Here is a 19,439-nt window from a genome sequence, read left to right as displayed (position 1 = left end):
ATATATATATAGATATATATACTTATATATATACACACATATATATATATATATACATATATATATATACATATACATATATATACACATATATATATATATACATATATATAAATATATATATATATATGTGTATACATATATATATATATATATATATATAAATATATATATATATATATGTATACATATATATATACATATATATATATATGTAGGTGTGGGAAAAAATCACAAGACTACTTCATCTCTACAGATCTGTTTCATGAGGGGTTCCCTCAATCATCAGGAGATTTTATATATATATATATATATATATATATATATATATATATAAATATATACATACAGTGGGGCAAAAAGGTATTTAGTCAGCTCCCGATTGTGCAAGTTCTCCCACTTAACATGATGACAGAGGTCTGTAATTTTCATCATAGGTACACTTCAACTCTGAGAGACAGAATGTGAAAAAAAAAATCCAGGAATTCACATTGTAGGAATTTTAAAGAATTAATTGTAAATTATGGTGGAAACCTCAAAGCTGTCACTGATGGAAGGAGGATTTGGCTCAAAATCTCACGATACATGGCCCCATTCATTCTTTCCTTAACACGGATCAATCGTCCTGTCCCCTAAGCAGAAAAACAGCGCCCAAAGCATGATGTTTCCACCCCCATGCTTCACAGTAGGTATGGTATTCTTAGGATGCAACTCAGTATTCTTCTTCCTCCAAACACGACGAGTTGAGTTTATACCAAAATGGATACATGGATGATACAGCAGAGGATTGGGAGAATGTCAAAATAGAACTTTTTGGTATAAACTCAACTCGTCGTGTTTGGAGGAATACTGAGTTGCATCCCAAGAACACCATACCTACTGTAAAGCATGGGGGTGGAAACATCATGCTTTGGGGCTGTTTTTCTACTAAGGGGACAGGACGAGTGATCCGTGTTAAGGAAAGAATGAACGGGGCCATGTATCGTGAGATTTTGAGCCAAAACCTCCTTCCATCAGTGAGAGCTTTGAATGGTTGACCAAATACTTATTTTCCACCATAATTTACAAATAAATTCTTTAAAATTCCTACCATTTGATTTCCTGGATTTTTTTTCACATTCTGTCTCTCACAGTTAAAGTGTACCTATGATGAAAATTACAGACCTCTGTCATCATTTTAAGTGGGAGAACTTGCAGAATCGGTGGCTGACTAAATACTTTTTTGCCCCATTGTATATATATTAGGGGTGTGGGGAAAAAAATAGATTCGAATACGAATCGCGAATCTCACGTTGTGCGATTCAGAATAAATTTTCATTTTTAAGAAAATCGTTTTTTTTTTGTTTTTTTTAATCAATCCAACAAAACAATACACAGCAATACCATAACAATACAATCAAATTCCAAAACCAAACCTGACCCAGCAACACTCAGAACTGCAATAAACAGAGCAATTGAAAGGAGACACAAACACGACACGGAACAAACCAAAAGTAGTGAAACAAAAATGAATACCGTATTTCCTTGAATTGCCGCAGGGCATATAATATGCGCCTGCCTTGAATTACTGCCGGGTCAAACTCGCTTCCCAAAATAATTAGAGCATGCTTAGTATTACCGCCTGGTCAGACTCGTGATGTCACGAGTGACACTTCACTGTCATCATTTTCAAAATGCAGGAGGCTGATTTCAATACCGGTAATTTGAAATCGCATAAAGGGAAGAAGATTAAGAGCTATTCAGTAGGATTTAAGGTCCAAGTTTACATCACACTCAAATTTTTACTGCATACCGTTGGTAAGTGCCGGAGTGAGAAGAAGTTTTAAAATAATTAGCGCGTGGTTACTTTTACTGCATGCCTTTGTTAAGCGCAGGAGTGAGAAGAGGTTTTAAATTAATTAGCGCCCCGGCGGCAATTCAAGGAAATACTGTATTATCAACAACAGTATCAATATTAGTTATAATTTCAGCATAAATCCTTCATTGACATTATCATTAGGCATATATATTAAAAAAAAGAAGAACAATAGTGTCACAGTGGCTTACACTTGCATCGCAACTCATAAGCTTGACAACACACTGTGTCCAATGTTTTCACAAAGATAAAATAAGTCGTATTTTTGGTTCGTTTAATAGTTAAAACAAATTTACATTATTGCAATCAGTTGATAAAACATTGTCCTTTACACTTATAAAAGCTTTTAAAAAAAAAATCTACTACACTGCTAGCATGTCAGCAGACTGGGGTAGAACCTGCTGAAATCCTATGTATTAAATGAATACAAAATCGTTTTGAATCGGAAAAATATCGTTTTTGAATCGAGAATCGCGTTGAATCGAAAAAATCGTTATATAATCTAATCGCGACCCCAAGAATTGATATTGAATAGAATCGTGGGACACCCAAAGATTCGCAGCCCTAATATATATACATATATATATATATATATATATATATATATATATATATAAGTAGTCTTGTGATTTTTTCCCACACCTACATATATATATATAAGGGGTGTAACGGTACACAAACATTTCGGTTCGGTACATACCTCGGTTTAGAGGTCACGGTTCAGAGGTCACGGTTCGGTTCATTTTCGGTACAGTAAGAAAACAAAATATACATTTTTAGTTTTTTTATTCACCAAATTTGTAAACGATGGCTTTATCCTTTTAACATTGGGTACACTATAATAATTCTGCCCACGTTAATCCACATTAAACTGCCTCAAGTTGTTGCTTGGATTAAATAAAATGACAAAATCTTTCTTCTACATATAACAAGTGCAACAGTGAACAGTTTCAAGTCAACTCCTCAGGCTTAATTTATTACAGCATTTGGGAAGCCTGTAGTTGACTTTTATTATGTAAATGTTATATTTGTATCAACATGTGATAGCATGGACCCTGCCATTCAAAACTAGGCTGCTACATTACTAATGATTAATAGAACTATAGCTGAAAAAATAGTACAAAAGCAACAGGAGAGACTATTCATCCCCGAAGACCATGGAGTTCAATTAAATAACAGACAGACAGGGCTTTGCTGCCACTAACGCACGCACGCACGCACGCACGCACGCACGCACGCACGCACGCACGCACGCACGCACCCACGCACCCACCCACACACACACACACACACACACACACACACACACACACACACACACACACACACACACACACACACACACACACACACACACACACACACACACACACACACACACACACAGCAAAATGAGCTAACGTTACGCTAAAAGCTAACTAGCCTTCACCACAAGCCAGAACTGCGAGTGAGCAGAGCTGCAGTTTAAGTTTCTAGAAAGTCAACGGGCTCATAGTGATGTTTAGAAAGTAGTTGACTTGGAAGTGTTTTTTATAATTTGGGGATCGTACGATGTCCGCTGCTCCCCTGCTAAACTCATATCTGCTCGACTGAAGCAGTGACTCCATGCGTTCTGAATACGCCCTGCTGATTGGCTGTTACATCGCTCTAAATACGCATTGCTGATTGGCTTTGTATGTAACCAATCAGATGGTTGTGTGGGCGGGACAATGCTGGGTGCTCACTGCCCGGACAGAGGCAAAAAGCAGAGCAGCTTGTGAAGACTTTCAAACTCGTTCGGTACGCCCGCGTGCCGAGCCGAAACCCCCGTACCAACACGGTTCAATACAAATACACGTACCGTTACACCCCTATATTATATAAATACAAATACTTGAAAATATATACACCACTCGCTACCCCCCAAAAAACGAGACCGCAACACACCTCCACTTAAGAAGCAGCGTACTGTGGCAAAATCATTAACACAAGGTACTATGTACAGTATGATGGTAAAAGGAGAACAATGCACAGAGCCATCACAAAAGCAGTTACTCTGCATAACCAAACCGCAAAGTTTGTACACGTGTTTGCTGCTGAAAAACTACTGTGGAATTACAACGCATTTAATCATTAATATAGTTTTATATTACATGTGCAATGAAGAGTACATTGTCTTTAGTACACACTAACAAAGAGCCCAGGATACTTCTGGGAAAAGCCTACGTTTATCCACTTACTAAAACTATAGAGTCATCTTAATGTTTGATTTTGCTGCATACAATGCACAATACTACATTTTTACAGTAACATTTTATTAAAAATAGAAGTTTTAAGTTTGCACTTTATTGATCAGAATGATTTTTTTTCCTAGATAATGATTATTGGTATCTTTGTTGATTTATTTGATGGTTTTTTGCCTGCAAAGTGCAATGCAACATTTATATTTATAGAAGTATTTTTTTTAAGACCAGACACACAAAAAAGTAATAAAGTTTTAACTTTATTAATCTCAATGCTGGAGTTAATTATTTGTTTGGATGTAATGTCCAATGCTACATTTTCTTTAAGAACGTATTTCATTCAAGCAGAAGTATTGTTCTTAGTATAGTTATTTGAAAATTGTATAAAAAGTATAATTTATATCTGATCAAAAAATGACATACACATTCGAATTTTGCTAAGAGTAAGATGCAGTGTATGCAGCGTCATTTCAAACTACTAGTTTGTTATTAAATAAAAGCAAAACTTGTTTTGAATTACCTCTGTCATGGATATCAACTGGTTTCTTTAAAATGTAGGGAAAAAATCTGAAAATATTATCAATCACATTTTCTGTAAAAAACTATGAGATTTTATTTTTAGGCCATATCACCCAGGCTTAAAACTAATGGTAAAATAAGCTCACTAACAGTGTTTTTGTTATATTTTTTGCTTTGAAAACTATAACTGTGAGCAAGTTGCAAACAGCCCTTTCAACTTTTCTAAATTAGATGGACAATATATTGTGGGACACATAGAATATGGCACATTTTAACAGCTCATAGGGCTCAGACAATATAACACAATCAACATATATTGATATCAATAAAAAATGTGTTCTATAAAACATTCGGCATATGTATTTTTTGGAGGGAAGAAACTGTAAACAATGAAGCATAGTTAGTTGCATGAACAAAGGCTCTTGCAGTTTTCCAACCATGCAAAACAGAAAGTGATCAGTGAGCAAGGGGAGGGATACGATTAACAGCCAATCGCGTAACAGTATCAACTATCATTGGTAGAAAAAAATTATAGTTTTTGATTTTCTACATGTCGTGAGAAGAGAAAGTAAAAATGAGTACCACAGAAAGTGAATACATTTTCTATAAAACAGAAAAAGTCACCTTGAGAGTATGAGAGTTTTTGGGATTTTACAACCGGACTGTAGTTCTTTGCCGCATTTATCTTTTTTTCCAAAAATAATTTAACAACAAAAATAAACAAATAATAAATAAATAAAATAAATAACAAAATATGACAAATGTACTACATTAAAATAATACTTTGGTCAATTATTTTTTAAATAACAATTACTGCATAACATCAATTCATTTTCATACTGGAATAAAAATAACCGACCCCAAATTAAATATTACCCAGACCCCATAACTTCCTGGCAGTAAACCTGCAAACAATTGTTTCTCTCAGATTACCCTATGTTTACATTTTCACACATTCTACTATTTTGTTAGACATTAAGCATTTATTGCATATTCCTTATTTCTGCACTCATTTAAAAATGTTATTGTTGAGTGTGTATTGTGATTTTACTATGTTGTTTACATTGATTGTTTTCCAAGGTTGTGTTGACATTTCTTTTCTGCAAAATAAAAATAACAGACCCCAAATTAAATGTTACACAGACCACGTAACTTCCTGGCAGTAAACCTGCAAACAATTGTTCCTTTCATACTTCTCTCTGTTTACATTTTCATACTTTGTACTCTTTTCTTATCAATCAATCAATCAATGTTTATTTATATAGCCCTAAATCACAAGTCTCTCAAAGGGCTGCACAAGCCACAACGACATCCTTGGTTCAGATCCTTGTTAGACATTATTAAGCATTTCCTGCATATTCCTTATTTCTGCGCTCATTTAAAAATGTTATTGTTGAGTGTGTATTGTGATTTTACAATGTTTACATTGACTGAGTGTTTTCCATGGTTGTGTTGACATTTATTTTCCTTTTTGCCTTCATAGCTGAGGGGATCAAATCAGAGGAAGGTTACAAATAAAAAAAAAAAATATTTTTATGTTATTTTTCTCAAGGCCCATATATTCCTTTGGTCAGGTTAAAAAAACAATAATAATTATCGGTATAACCAATTTAGTATATTGAAATACAGTTTTCAGCCAAGGACGCGTAACATATGGTACATTTAATAGCTCAGTATATTGAGTTTAAATTTAAACATAGTACAACAGGTGTGAATGTAAACATCCTGCACAAAAATTGCCTGAACATCTAATAAAAAGTTTTGTGATGGCAGCAGTTTGCAACAATCAGCGTGAATGTGTTACGCATTTACTCCTACACGTCAACACAAACACTGATGCCATTGAAACATGTCCAAGCCTTGTCCTCTGACTCAGTCTGTCGGGAGACAGAAGCGCACACCACCGAGGAAGCAGCGTGAATAAGACTAGAGTTGTTGTAAACAACACACGAGCGTAGTAAAACACACGGGCAGGCATGGATGGATGGACTCCCATTTTAATTCGTGTGTGCTTAAAAGCTGACAGCTGGGGAAAGTGACAGGCAGGAAGCGGCACAAAGGTACAGATGCACGGGGATGGTGGCTGTTGCATCCTCCACTTTCTACCGTGGAACTTATTTTTTTTACGACACATAATGCTAACTTCACTTCATTAGACTGCATAGCAGTCTAGTATTAATACCCAGTGACATTACATGTAATATTAGAAATTTCAAACTAGCATTAATTTTAATCAACTATACCAGTGTTTTTCAACCTTTTTTGAGCCAAGGCACATTTTTTTCATTGAAAAAATCCGGAGGCACACCACCATCAGAAATCATTAAAAAAACAAACTTAGTTGACATTAAGGCTAGGCGATATATCGCGGGTTTGTCTCTGTGCGATATAGAAAATGACTATATCGTAATATTCAAGTATACGTTCTCACGCAGTTGTTTTAAGCTGCGGGCATTACACTACAGGCTCTCCTCGCTCTTTCCTGTGTCTCATTCTCACAGACAAGCAGGCCAACATTCTTACATACGTCACACACGTATACGCCCTCGCCCAGGTAGCGGCGTGGCTAACGTTTGCTGTGATGCTAGCAGGTTGTTGCGAGAGAAAGAAGGTCCGAATCTCGTAACAAATGAAGGAAGAATTAATTCCCAAGAAAAACAGCACGGGGTCCATCGTCTGGCGGTGGTTTGGCTTCAAGCGGGAATATGTCGAATAGACAACTTTAATTTGTCATGTGTGGGGCACAAGCGTTGCTACCAAAAGTAGCATTACTGCTAATATGTAGCATCATTTGAAAAATCATCTGCTAATAACTTTAATAAATTCAGTTTTGGTAAATTGACGTAGTTGTGATTTCCTTCTATGCATGAAAGTTTAAAATTAGCATATATTAGTGCAGTATGAACAAGACTGTTTTAATATAGACACATAGAATCACCATACTGCTGTGATAATGTGTCCAGTGTTCATTCAAGGCTAAAGCAAAATACCGAGAAATAGCAAAATACCGAGAAATATCTCGTATATCGCAATATGGCCTCAAAATATCACTGTATTATAAAAAGGCAATATCGCCCAGCCCTAGTTGACATCAAAAAGTCCTTGTCGCAATTGTTGGATATGACTTTGAACCATAACCAACCATGCATCAATATAGCTCTTGACTCAAAGTAGGTATACTGTCACGACCTGTCACATCACGCCGTGACTTATTTTACATTATTTGCCGTTTTCCTGTGTGTAGTGTTTTAGTTATTTTCTTGTGCTCCTATTTCGGTGACTTTTCCGGTTTTGTTGTTTTTTTCCTGTAGCAGTTTCATGTCTTCTTAGAGCGCTATTCCCGGCACCTGCTTTGTTTTAGCAATCAAGACTATTTAAGTTGTTTTTATCCTTCTTTGTGGGTACATTGTTGATTGTCATGTCATGTTCGGATGTACTTTGTGGAGACCGTCTTTGCTAAACACGCTGTCTTTGCTGTCGTCCAGCATTCTGTTTTTGTTTACTTTGTAGCCAGTTCAGTTTAAGTTTCGTTCCCTAAGCTTCAATGTATTTTCTTAGGGGCACTCACCTTTTGTTTATTTTTGGTTTTAGCATTAGATACCTTTTCACCTGCATGCTGCCTCCCACTGTCGTCTGCACATTGGGGTCACGACAAACTATGTTCCGACATAGGGGAGGGTGATGTATCGGTATACGATATATTTCGCGGGTTTGTCTCTGTGCGATATAGAAATTGACTATATTGTAATATTCGAGTAGACGTTCTCGCGCAGCTGCGGGCATTAGATTCTCCTCGCTCTTTCTTGTGTCTCCTCACAGACAAGCAGGCGCACATTCATACGTCACTTACTGTCACGTCATACGTATACACCCTCGCCCAGCGTAGAGGTAGCGGCGTGGCTAACGTTAGCTGTGATGCTAGCGGGTTTTTGCGAGAGAAAGAAGGTGTGAATCTCTTAACAAATGAAGGAAGAATTAATTCCCAAGAAAAACAGCACGGGGCCCATCGTCTGGCGGTGGTTCGGCTTCAAGCGGGATTTTGTCGAATAGACAACTTTAATTTGTCATGTTTGGGGCACAAAAGTTGCTACCAAAAGTAGCATCACTGCTAATATGTAGCATCATTTGAAAAGTCATCTGCTAATAACTTTAATAAATAGAGTTTTAGTAAATTGACTTAGTTGTGATTTCCTTCTCTGCATGAAAGTTTAAAAGTAGCGTATATTAGTGCAGTATGAACAAGAATGTTTTAATGTAGACACATAGAATCCCCATACTGCTGTGATTATATGTATCCAGTGTTCATTCAAGGCCAAGGCAAAATATCGTTATGTGTATCATACAGCGCAATATGGCCTAAAAATATTGCGGTATTAAAAAAAGACAATATCACACAGCCCTATTCCGACATCTACAAAGCAATTCACTACCGGCTGCCACGTACTGATATGGACGTGTATAACATTGTTACGCTGCCGAGCTCAGGACAGCACCAGCACTCAACAACGGCAATAATTGATTAATTGAAACTTTTATTAGTAGATTGTACAGTACATATTCCGTACAATTGACCACTAAATGTAAACACCCGAATACGTTTTTCAACTTGTTAAAGTCGGGGTCCACGTAAATCAATTCATGGTAGAAGAATGGCTCATTAATTGCTGAATATAATTACTTGTTTGCAAAAAATAGTTTTACCCCAAATAGGTGAAATTACATAATCTCCCACGGCACACCAGACTAGTGCAGTGTTTTGCAACCACTGTGCCGCGGTACTCTAGAGCGCCTTGAGATACGGTCTGGTGTACTATGGGAGATTATCTAATTTCACCAATCTGGGTTAAAATATTTTCTGCTAACCAGTAACTACAGTCTGCAAATGATGTGTTGTTGTTGAGTGTCGGGGCCGTCTACAGCTCGGCAGAGTAACCAGGTAATACTCTTCCATATCAGTAGGAGACAGTCGGTAGCTTGTTGCTTTGTAGACGTCGGAAACAGCGGGAGGCAGTGGGCAGGTAAAAATGTGTCAAATAATTAAACCAAAAATAAACACAAGGTCAGTGCCCCTAAGAAAAAAGGCATTGACGCTTAGGGAAGGCTATGCAGAACAAAACTAAAACTGAACTGGCTACAAAGTAAACAAAAACAGAATGCTGGACGACAGCAAAGACTTACTGTGGAGCAAAGACTGCATCCACAATGTACATCCGAACATGACCTGACAATCAACAATGTCCCCACAAAGAATGATAAAAAAAGAGAAATATTATTGATTGCTAAATCAAAGTAGATGCGGGAAATATCGCTCACACGGAAGACATGAAACTGCAACAGGAAAAGTTAAAAAAATAAATAAAATAGAAAAAGCCACCAAAATAGTAGCACAAGACAATAACTAAAACACTACACACAGGAAAACAGCAAAAAAACTCAAAATAAGTCCCGGCGTGATGTGACAGGTAGTGACACCTCACAGTACACCTACTTTGAGTCAAGAACTATAGAGATGTATGTTTGGTTTTGGTTTAAAGCAGTGGTTCTTAACCTGGGTTCGATCAAACCCTAGGGGTTCGGTGAGTTGACCTCAGGGGTTCAGGGGAGGTCAAGGAGGACAGGAGGGGCGATATAGCTCGGTTGGTAGAGTGGCCGTGTCAGCAACGTGAGGGTTCCATGTTTGATCCCTGCTTCCGCCATCCTAGTCACTGCCGTTGTGTCCTTGGGCAAGACACTTTACTCACCTGCTCCCAGTGCCACCCACACTACTTTAAATGTAACTTAGATATTGGGTTTCACTATGTAAAATGCTTTGAGTCACTAGAAAAAAATCGCTATATAAATATAATTCACTTCACTAATTCACTTCACTTCAAAACACTTCGTGTAAATACAAACTTCTCCCTGTTAGGCGTATTGCGGATACGGCAACAGCTGACTGGTTTGCAAGTGTGTAATTTGTTGTGAGTTTATGCATCGTGTTGGTTTTGTTGTTTGAACAAGGTGATGTTCATGCACGGTTCATTTTGTGCACCAGTAAAAAAAACATGGTAACACTTTAAGCATGGGGAACATATTCACCATTGATTACTTGCTTATTAACATGCAAATTAGTAACATATTGGCTCTTAACTAGTTTTTAAGTACTTATTCATGCCTCATTCGGCATGGCCTTATTATAACCCTAACCCTCTAACCCTAACCAAATAATTTTAAATTAAGTCTTTATTACTTAGAATATGTTCCCCTAGTGTCCAAATAACTCTAAATTAAGTCTTTGTTACTTAAAACAGGACACTGGACAAACTGCTGGCCATCATGGACAATCCTGCCCACCCACTCCACCAGACAATTGAGGGACAGCGGAGTTCATACTCCAACAGGCTCCTTCACCTTCCTTCCCGCACTGTGCGTTTCAAGATCTCCTTCATTCCGCACTCCATCCAGTTGTATAATCACTCCCCATACAGCAATAGATAATATCCGTCTATTACCTGACACCCTCTATGTCACTACTTCTCTTTGTTTTTAATGTCAATTTTTTGCTGGGGCTGCCACATATACTGTAATATTGTACATGGTAATTGGTATATATTGTATGTATGTTATAGACATAATATATCTGTATATATAATATACTGTACACTTATTAAAGGCCTACTGATACCCACTACTGCCGACTTTGCAGTCTGATAGTTTATATATCAATGATGAAATATTAACATTGCAACACATGCCAATACGGCCTTTTTAGTTTACTAAATTGCAATTTTAAATTTCCCGCGAGGTGTCCTGTTGAAAACGTTGCGGTATGATGACGCGTGCGTTTGACATCATCGGTTGTAGCGGACATTTTTTTCCAGCCCGATCCAAGCTATAAGTAGTCTGCTTTAATCGCATAATTAAACAGTATTTTGGACATCTGTGTTGCTGAATCATTTGCAATTTGTTCAATTAATAATGGAGAAGTCAAAGTGGAAAGATGGAGGTGGGAAGCTTTTAGCCTTTAGCCACAAAACACAGCCGGTGTTTCCTTGTTTAAAATTCCCGAATGTGAAGCTTTACTATGGATCAGAGCGGTCAAGCGAACATGGTTCCCGACCACATGTCAACCGGCAGGTTTGGCTCTTACAATAGTTAGGAGCGGAGCTTGCATCCTCCTGCAGCTGCAGACTATATTACCTCCTCCCACCAGAGACACTGGCGGTCACCACACCCGTGGCCACACCCCCCCGACTTTCAGGTACCATATAATCACACTAAAACACTAGTAACACAATAAGCAGATAATGGATTTTCCAGAATTATCCTAGTAAATGTGTCTAATAACATCTGAATCGCTCTCACTGCCATCGCCCTTTTTATTTTGTAACTTTTTTTTTTTTTCTCTAGTCCTTCACTCTCACTATCCTCATTCACAAATCTTTCATCCTCGCTCAAATAAAGGGGGAAATTGTCGCTTCCTCGGTCCGGATCGCTCTCGCTGCTGGCGGCTATGATTGTAAACAATGTGAAAATGTGAGGAGCTCTACAACCAGTGACGTCACGCGGACATTGTCTGCTACTTCCGGTAAAGGCAAGGCTTTTTTATTAGCGACCAAAAGTTGCGAACTTTATCGTCGATGTTCTCTTCTAAATCCTTTCAGCAAAAATATGGCAATATTGCGAAATGATCAAGTATGACACATAGAATGGACCTGCTATCCCTGTTTAAATAAGAACATCTCATTTTAGTAGGCCTTTAAAACACCACACACAGGAACAACTCAAAATAAGTCACGGCGTGATGTGACAGGTAGTGACAGTACACCTACTTTGAGACAAGAGCTATAGTGATGCATGCTTGATTATGGTTTAAAGCAGGGGTCTCAGACATGCGGCCCGGGGGTCAATTGCGGCCCGCGAGATGTTATTTTGCGGCCCCCACCTTAATATGAAAGTTTAATGTTAGTGCGGCCCGCAAGTTTTATATGAATGGCGCATGACAGCGTTGTGTTATTTGGGTCCAAAATGGATCTTTCAACATTCTGAGTTGCCTACCCCTGCGTTAGTGGAAAAGCGGCAAATGAGTGAAAGCGACAGATAAGTTGCCATCGAGACGAGGGTTTTCTTACGTGCCTGGCTGCAGTCACACCTCGACACCTGTCCGTCAGTAATAACAGTCCCCGAGAACCTGGACCAATTCAAATCGTTATGTTGTTTTTTTATTGTGTAATTTGAATTGCCTCACACGATGAACACTACATATATTTTTATATGACGCCGGATAACACTCCGGGAGCCGTCACTTTTTTGCGCTCGCTATCCCGGTAATTTCCCGGCTATTATCCGCTGACCGCCGTGATGCTGTAGGGAGGAAAAGCGGAACGACACGACACACATTGCGGAATTAACATTATTCTACGTGCGTCGGCTAAATACTAATATATTTACTTATTTGCACAGAAAAAGGGACGGTGCATAAGGGATACAATTTAAAACGTCATTATACAACTAGATTTTTTTAAGAAATAATTTCTTGAGGCCCAGCCTCACCCAGACTCTGCATCCAGTGGCCCCCAGGTAAATTGAGTTTGAGACCCCTGGTTTAAAGTCATTTCCAATAATTGCAAAAACGATTTTTTTCCTGTCAACTGAGTTTAGTTCTTTAATGATTTCTGCTGGTGGTGTGCCTCTGCATTTTTTTTTAACGCAAAATGAGCCTCGGTTAGAAAAAGGTTGAAAAACACTGTGCTATACCAAACTTCTACGGAGTTGTTGTCTGTTGACGGATAATGCTAATGCTACGTGAATGCTAACACGGAGCGCTACCACTTTATATGGAGATTTACTGTGGAATGTGTATGCAGTGTCTCCTTTTTATGTGGACACTATAAACCCAAATGTTTATAGTAGCGCTAACTAGCTGCAAGTGTTGTGAAGTTGGCGTCCAAAAGGAAAGGAGAGGACGGCACAAATGTGGCAGGTTAGCGCTGGGTAAACGGCGGCTAACGCTGCTCGAGCGAGTGGAGACGGCGGCGGCGGCGGCGACGGGGGGCGGGGGACGTGTTGTCGGAGCGGGGCAAAGCAATGGTGCACATTCCAGCTCCGAGGCGGACGGCCCCGACCCCCGAGCTCCACAAATGACATGTAAGTTGAGGCCGAGCGCCTGGCTGAGGAAGAGCAAAAACACACATCGCTAGCTCGGCTAGCATCTGTTAATGACGCCGTAGGTGGTCTCGCAGCAAGGTAAATTATAGCCTTGTTGTTTATAATGGCGTTTGTTTGTTTTTTGCAGCAGGTGAGTGCAAGTTTACCTTCAAACGTCGCACCCGAAGGGAGGGGAATGTTTTTAAGCTGGATTCCGTGCCTCTAGCTCCCCCTTTCTTCTCTCGCGGCTCCTCCAGAAGGAACTCGATTGGCTTGCCAGCTAGCAGCCGAGCTAGCTAGCCTGCTGGCTATCAACAATAATCCGGGTCGGGGCTGAGTCGCGTCTTCTTCCGTCACCCACGACTGAATACCTCCGCGTACATTCGCCGAACCGTCCGTTCGTCGGTGTCTCAGTCCGTCCGCGCCGACATGAGCGGCGAGCGCGGCCGAATTTCCGAGCGTAAACAAGGAATATGACGATGTGTTGCGATCAGCGAGAGGCTCTCCTCTCGCAGAACAAAATGCCGACCGGAAGTGCTGCCGTCTGACTGACCAAAGATCTCACGAGTGACTCCCTCCATCGGCGCCAAACAAAAATGGCAGGCGGCGGCGGCGGCGGCCCCTGCTCGCCGCTAGATAGCGCTATAAGGCAAGGTTTGTTCACGTACTCTTTATTTCCGTCAAAATGTTAAACATTCCATCCATCCATTTCCTACCGCTTATTCCCTTTTGGGGTGGCGGGGGGCGCTGGCGCCTATCTAAGCTACAATCGAGTGGAAGGCGGTGCACACCCTGGACAAGTCGCCACCTCATCGCAGAGCCAACACAGATAGACAACATTCACACTCACATTCACACACTAGGGCCAATTTAGTGTTGCCAATCAACCTATCCCCAGGTGCATGTCTTTGGAGGTGGGAGGAAGGGAACCAAATAGATTTAATTTAAATCCGATTACAAAATTTGATACACTTAAAAAAAATGAACAGCTTTTGTAAAGAACCAAATATGTTTTTCTTTATTAATGGAATAGTTTGTTTGTTTACAGTTGCTGCTGTCATGGAAACACAAACACATTTGTAGTTGTAGGTTGCATGACTTTTATAAAATAAAGAATTCCAAAAAAAAAGTGTTTTTTGAAATGACATACATTTACCACTTATTTGACGCCCCTCAAAATCTCATTATGGAATTAGCCCTATAAAAGGTTTGGTGTTCTATACAATAAAAATAAAAATGTGCTGAGTTTTCATTAAAGTTTTATAGTAAAAATATGCAGGTACATTAGTTAATATTTACAAATCTCCTACATATTGTATTGGTATATTTGTATTTGAAATACATATAAAAGAACGTCATTAAACTAAATTAATAAAATCACCTATTAAATGAATACTGAAACCAGTATAGTAATCATGCCTCACATGTTGTTTTTTAAGTTACTAGACTTAGACAGACTTTATTGATCCACAAGGGAAATTGTTATTTATCCCCCAGGAGGAGCTAGATGATGTGGCTGGGGAGAGGGAAGTCTGGGCTTCCCTGCTTAGGCTGCTGCCCCCACGACCCAAGCTTGGATAAGCGGAAGAAAATGGATGGATGGATGGATAGATTATTATTATTATTATTATTATTATTATTATTCAATGCCAACATATCATGCTTAACATGATATTTAATCTTACTTAGATTCAAGTTTTTGCAGTGCGGGACCTTTGTATTGAGAGGCACATGCATTAACCCCTGTTCCACCGTGCTGCCTATATATATATATATTAGACTGACCTAGGGCTGGGCGATATGGCCTTTTTTTAATATCTCGATATTTTTAGGCCATATCGCGATATACGATATATATTACGATATTTGCATACAGGCGCCATTTTGTTATTCCCTTGACACGTTGAAAATAAGTCATACTTTTTTTTTTATATACTGTATATCAGGGGTCACCAACCTTTTTGAAACCAAGAGCTACTTTTTGGGTACTGATTAATGCGAAGGGCTACCAGTTTGATACACAGTTAAATAAATTGCCAGAAATAGCCAATTTGCTCAATTTACCTTTAATAAATAAATCTATTTGTATAAAAAAAATGGGTATTTCTGTCTGTAATTCCGTCGTACATTTTTTTCCTTTTACGGAAGGTTTTTTTGTAGAGAATACATGATGAAAAAAACACTTAATTTAACAGTTTAAAAGAGGAAAATCACAAAAAAAATTACAATTAAATTTTGAAACATAGTTTATCTTCAATTTCGACTCTTTAAAATTCAAAATTAAACCGAAAAAAATGAAGACAAAAACTACCTAATTCGAAACTTTTTGAAAAATTAAAAAAAGAATTTATGGAACATCATTAGTAATTTTTCCTGATTAAGATTAATTTTAGAATTTTGATGACATGTTTTAAATAGGTTAAAATCCAACCAGCACTCTGTTAGAACATATAACAAATTGGACCAAGCTATATTTCTAACAAAGACAAATCGTAATTTTTTCTACATTTTCCAGAACAAAAATTTTAAAAGAAATTCCAATGACTTTGAAATAAGATTTAAATTTGATTCTACAGTTTCTAAATTTGCCAGATTTTCTTTTATTTATTTTAATCATAATAAGTTTGAAGAAATATTTCACAAATATTCTTCATCAAAAAAACAGAAGCTTAATTGAAGAATTAAATTAAAATGTATTTATTATTCTTTACAATAAAAAAACAATACTTGAACATTGATTTAAATTGTCAGGAAAGAAGAGGAAGGAATTTAAATGGTAAAAAGGTTTATGTGTTTAAAAATCCTAAAATCCTTTTCAAGGTTGTATTTTTTCTCTAAAATTGTCTTTTTGAAAGTTCTAAGAAGCAAAGTAAAAAAAATAAATGCATTTATTTAAACAAGTGAAGACCAAGTCTTTAAAATATTTTATTGGATTTAATTGAGTTTTGTCTCTCTTAGAATTAAAAATGTTGAGCAAAGCGAGACCAGCTTGCTAGTAAATAAATAAAATTTAAAAAACAGAGGCAGCTCACTGGTAAGTGCTCCTATTTGAGCTATTTTTATAACAGGCCAGCGGGCGACTCATCTGGTCTTTACAGGCGACCTGGTGCCCGCGGGCACTGCGTTGGTGACCCCTGCTGTATATCTTCAACAAGTACATATATATCAGGCCAGGGGTGTCCAAAGTGTGGCCTGGGGGCCATTTGCGGCCCGCAGCTAATTGTTTAGCGGCCCGCCACACATTCTGGAAATGCTATTGCAAAAAGAAAAAAAAAAAGTGGAATGAAGTGAAATCTAACGAGGAAAAAGTTGCAATGTTGACATAAAGCTGCCATGCAGGCTGTTTGTTTTTCTTTCGTCTTCGTTTATTTTGATTTTATTTCCATTGCTTCAAAAAAAGGTTAAAAAAAAAAAAAAAATCTTCCGATGAATTATTGACTTATTCAAGGTTCCAAATATTCACTTAATGTTGTACTGTGGAAACTATCGCATATATTGCGTGGTTGCCACATAAAAATGTTTTCTTTAACAAAAGAGCATAAAACAAACAAAATAATAGTTCAAACTTAAAATTGACCAATATATCTGAAGTTGATCTCATAACTTAAGTGTTGAAAGTAAAACCAATAATAATAAAAATGTATCAATTTATGAGTGGCGGACCTTTTGGACCCCAAAGATATTTGGTGGGATTTTATTTATATTTTCACTGTGGTTACTCAGAAATAATAATACGTTTAAGTAAATGGTATCTTGCATTATTGATCTTTTTAAGGCTCTAATTACTTCAGATCAAACATTGTTTTCTGAATGTTTTGGGCAAAGGGGGAAATACTGCATATTTCAGTTTTATTACAAAAAAAAGACAAAGTTGTCTTTGACTGAAAAGGCTTTTTTTTTAAACTTTATATCAACCTGAAGTTGATAGAGATTTAGCGTAAGCATTACATAAAAAATAAAAATATTATTTTGACTTATTTTTAACATGGTAATGACGTAGACCCTTTATGGTCTCCGGGAGCCCTAAAGGTAAAAAAAAAATAAAAATCCATATATATTGTTATGATTTGAAAATGAAAAATATCAAAACGGCCCCCGCATGTTCACATTTTTCCGTGTGCGGCCCTCAGTGGAAACAGTTTGGATATCCCTGTATGAGGCTGTTCATATCCTGAAATCCCAAAAAGAGGACACATGTATGCGTGCCAAAGCCGAGATTAGGTGAAAATTTGCCAATAATACTTGAACTTGCTTTATAAATTTATTTATTTAAATAAAGCGTTTTTTCTCCTCTGTTGACACCAGTGTTGGCGCTAGGAATTTTCTAAATGGGGTCCCATATACCCCCATCAAGTCATAAAAATTGGGTCCCAGAGAAAATTTTTGGGGTCCCACTTTTTTGTAAGCGTTTTGAAAACAAATGATGAATGTATGCATTGTCCTGTTATATCTCACATTCTATATTGTGTTTTGGAAAAGGTTGTCATAAACGTTAATTCATTCAAAGAAATAATTAAAAAAAGACAAATTTGTATACTTATGTAAATGTATTCAGTTATAAACATTCATTGATTTTCGCCTTTATTTCATCGATGTAAACTTTACCGCTGCTGGTAGTTTTTTCTATGTTTTTATTTAATAAGTTGTAGGTTCATTTATTTCAGTATAAAAATGTAAAAAGTGTTTTGCTTGGGTCATGAAAAATGATAATGGTGTGCCAGGGCATACATACATTTTACATTAAACGCTTAAATCTTTGGAATCTACATCGACTTCAGATATATTCCTCATTTCAAAATGTTTTAGTTTTTTGTTTTGTTTGTTTGTTCTCCGCCCTTTTTTGTCAAACAAAACTATTTTTTTTTATGGCAAACACACAAAATATGCAAAATCTTCCACCAAAAATATTTTTCAAAGTGGAATATTTCATGTGACGTAATCGGAACCTTGGATAGGTCAATAATTCATAACAACAATGGTTTTGATTCAATATTACGTTTTGAGTAATTACTGTTTGATCTACTAATCTATTCATAAAAGTTTCAATCAATCAATCATTCAATCCAATCTCTCGCTCTCTCTGACTCTGCCCCTCCCTCACGAATGAAGCTGCCTGCGCACCTTCACAATTTGTTTTGTTTTTAACCCCTTCTTAACCCTGGACGTGCATTGAAAACACACGCAACCCTGACTCAAAATGCTGGACATTTGAGGCATTTAAGAAACCCCGCCCGGACAGCCCTGCAAAAGAGGACATGTCCGGGGAAAAGAGGACGTATGGTCAGTCTAATATATATAGAGGCAGCACGGTGCGACAGGGGTTAATGCATGTGCCTCTCAATACAAAGGTCCCGCACTGCAAAAACTTGAATCTAAGTAAGATTAAATATCTCAAATAAGCATGTTATTTTGGTATTGAATAGTAATAATAATAATAATAAATAACAATTTCCTTTGTGGATCAATAAAGTGTGTCTAAGTCTAGTATCTTAAAAAACATGTGAGGCATGATTACTATACTGGTTTCGGTATTCATTTAATAGGTGATTTTATTAATTTAGTTTAATGAGGTTTTTTTTATATATTATATTTATTTTCAATACAAATATACCAATACAATATGTAGGAGATTGGCAAATATTAACTTATGTATCTGCATACTTTTATTGTAACTTTAATGAAAAATCAGCACATATTTATTTTTATTGTATAGAACA

General features: G+C 37.4%; 1 protein-coding gene across 3 annotated transcripts in view; it reads right to left on the bottom strand.

The window, feature by feature from the left end:
* The window catches only part of nipbla (NIPBL cohesin loading factor a), an 89,607-nt gene extending 75,325 nt beyond the window's left edge, over positions 1 to 14,282 (bottom strand). For 2 of the 3 annotated variants that reach the window (XM_061901797.1, XM_061901805.1), the window contains exon 1: positions 13,890 to 14,282. The gene's annotated coding sequence lies outside the window, so the exon portion shown is untranslated. The remainder of the gene's footprint in view (positions 1 to 13,889) is intronic. The other variant, XM_061901816.1, reaches the window with a different exon arrangement.
* Positions 14,283 to 19,439: the final 5,157 nt, after the last annotated feature.

This window comes from Nerophis ophidion, linkage group LG01 (assembly GCF_033978795.1).
Source record: "Nerophis ophidion isolate RoL-2023_Sa linkage group LG01, RoL_Noph_v1.0, whole genome shotgun sequence".
NCBI classification, from domain to species: Eukaryota; Metazoa; Chordata; class Actinopteri; order Syngnathiformes; family Syngnathidae; genus Nerophis; species Nerophis ophidion.
The sequence above is the reverse complement of the archived record's forward strand: the minus strand, read 5'-3'. Positions and strand labels throughout refer to the sequence as shown.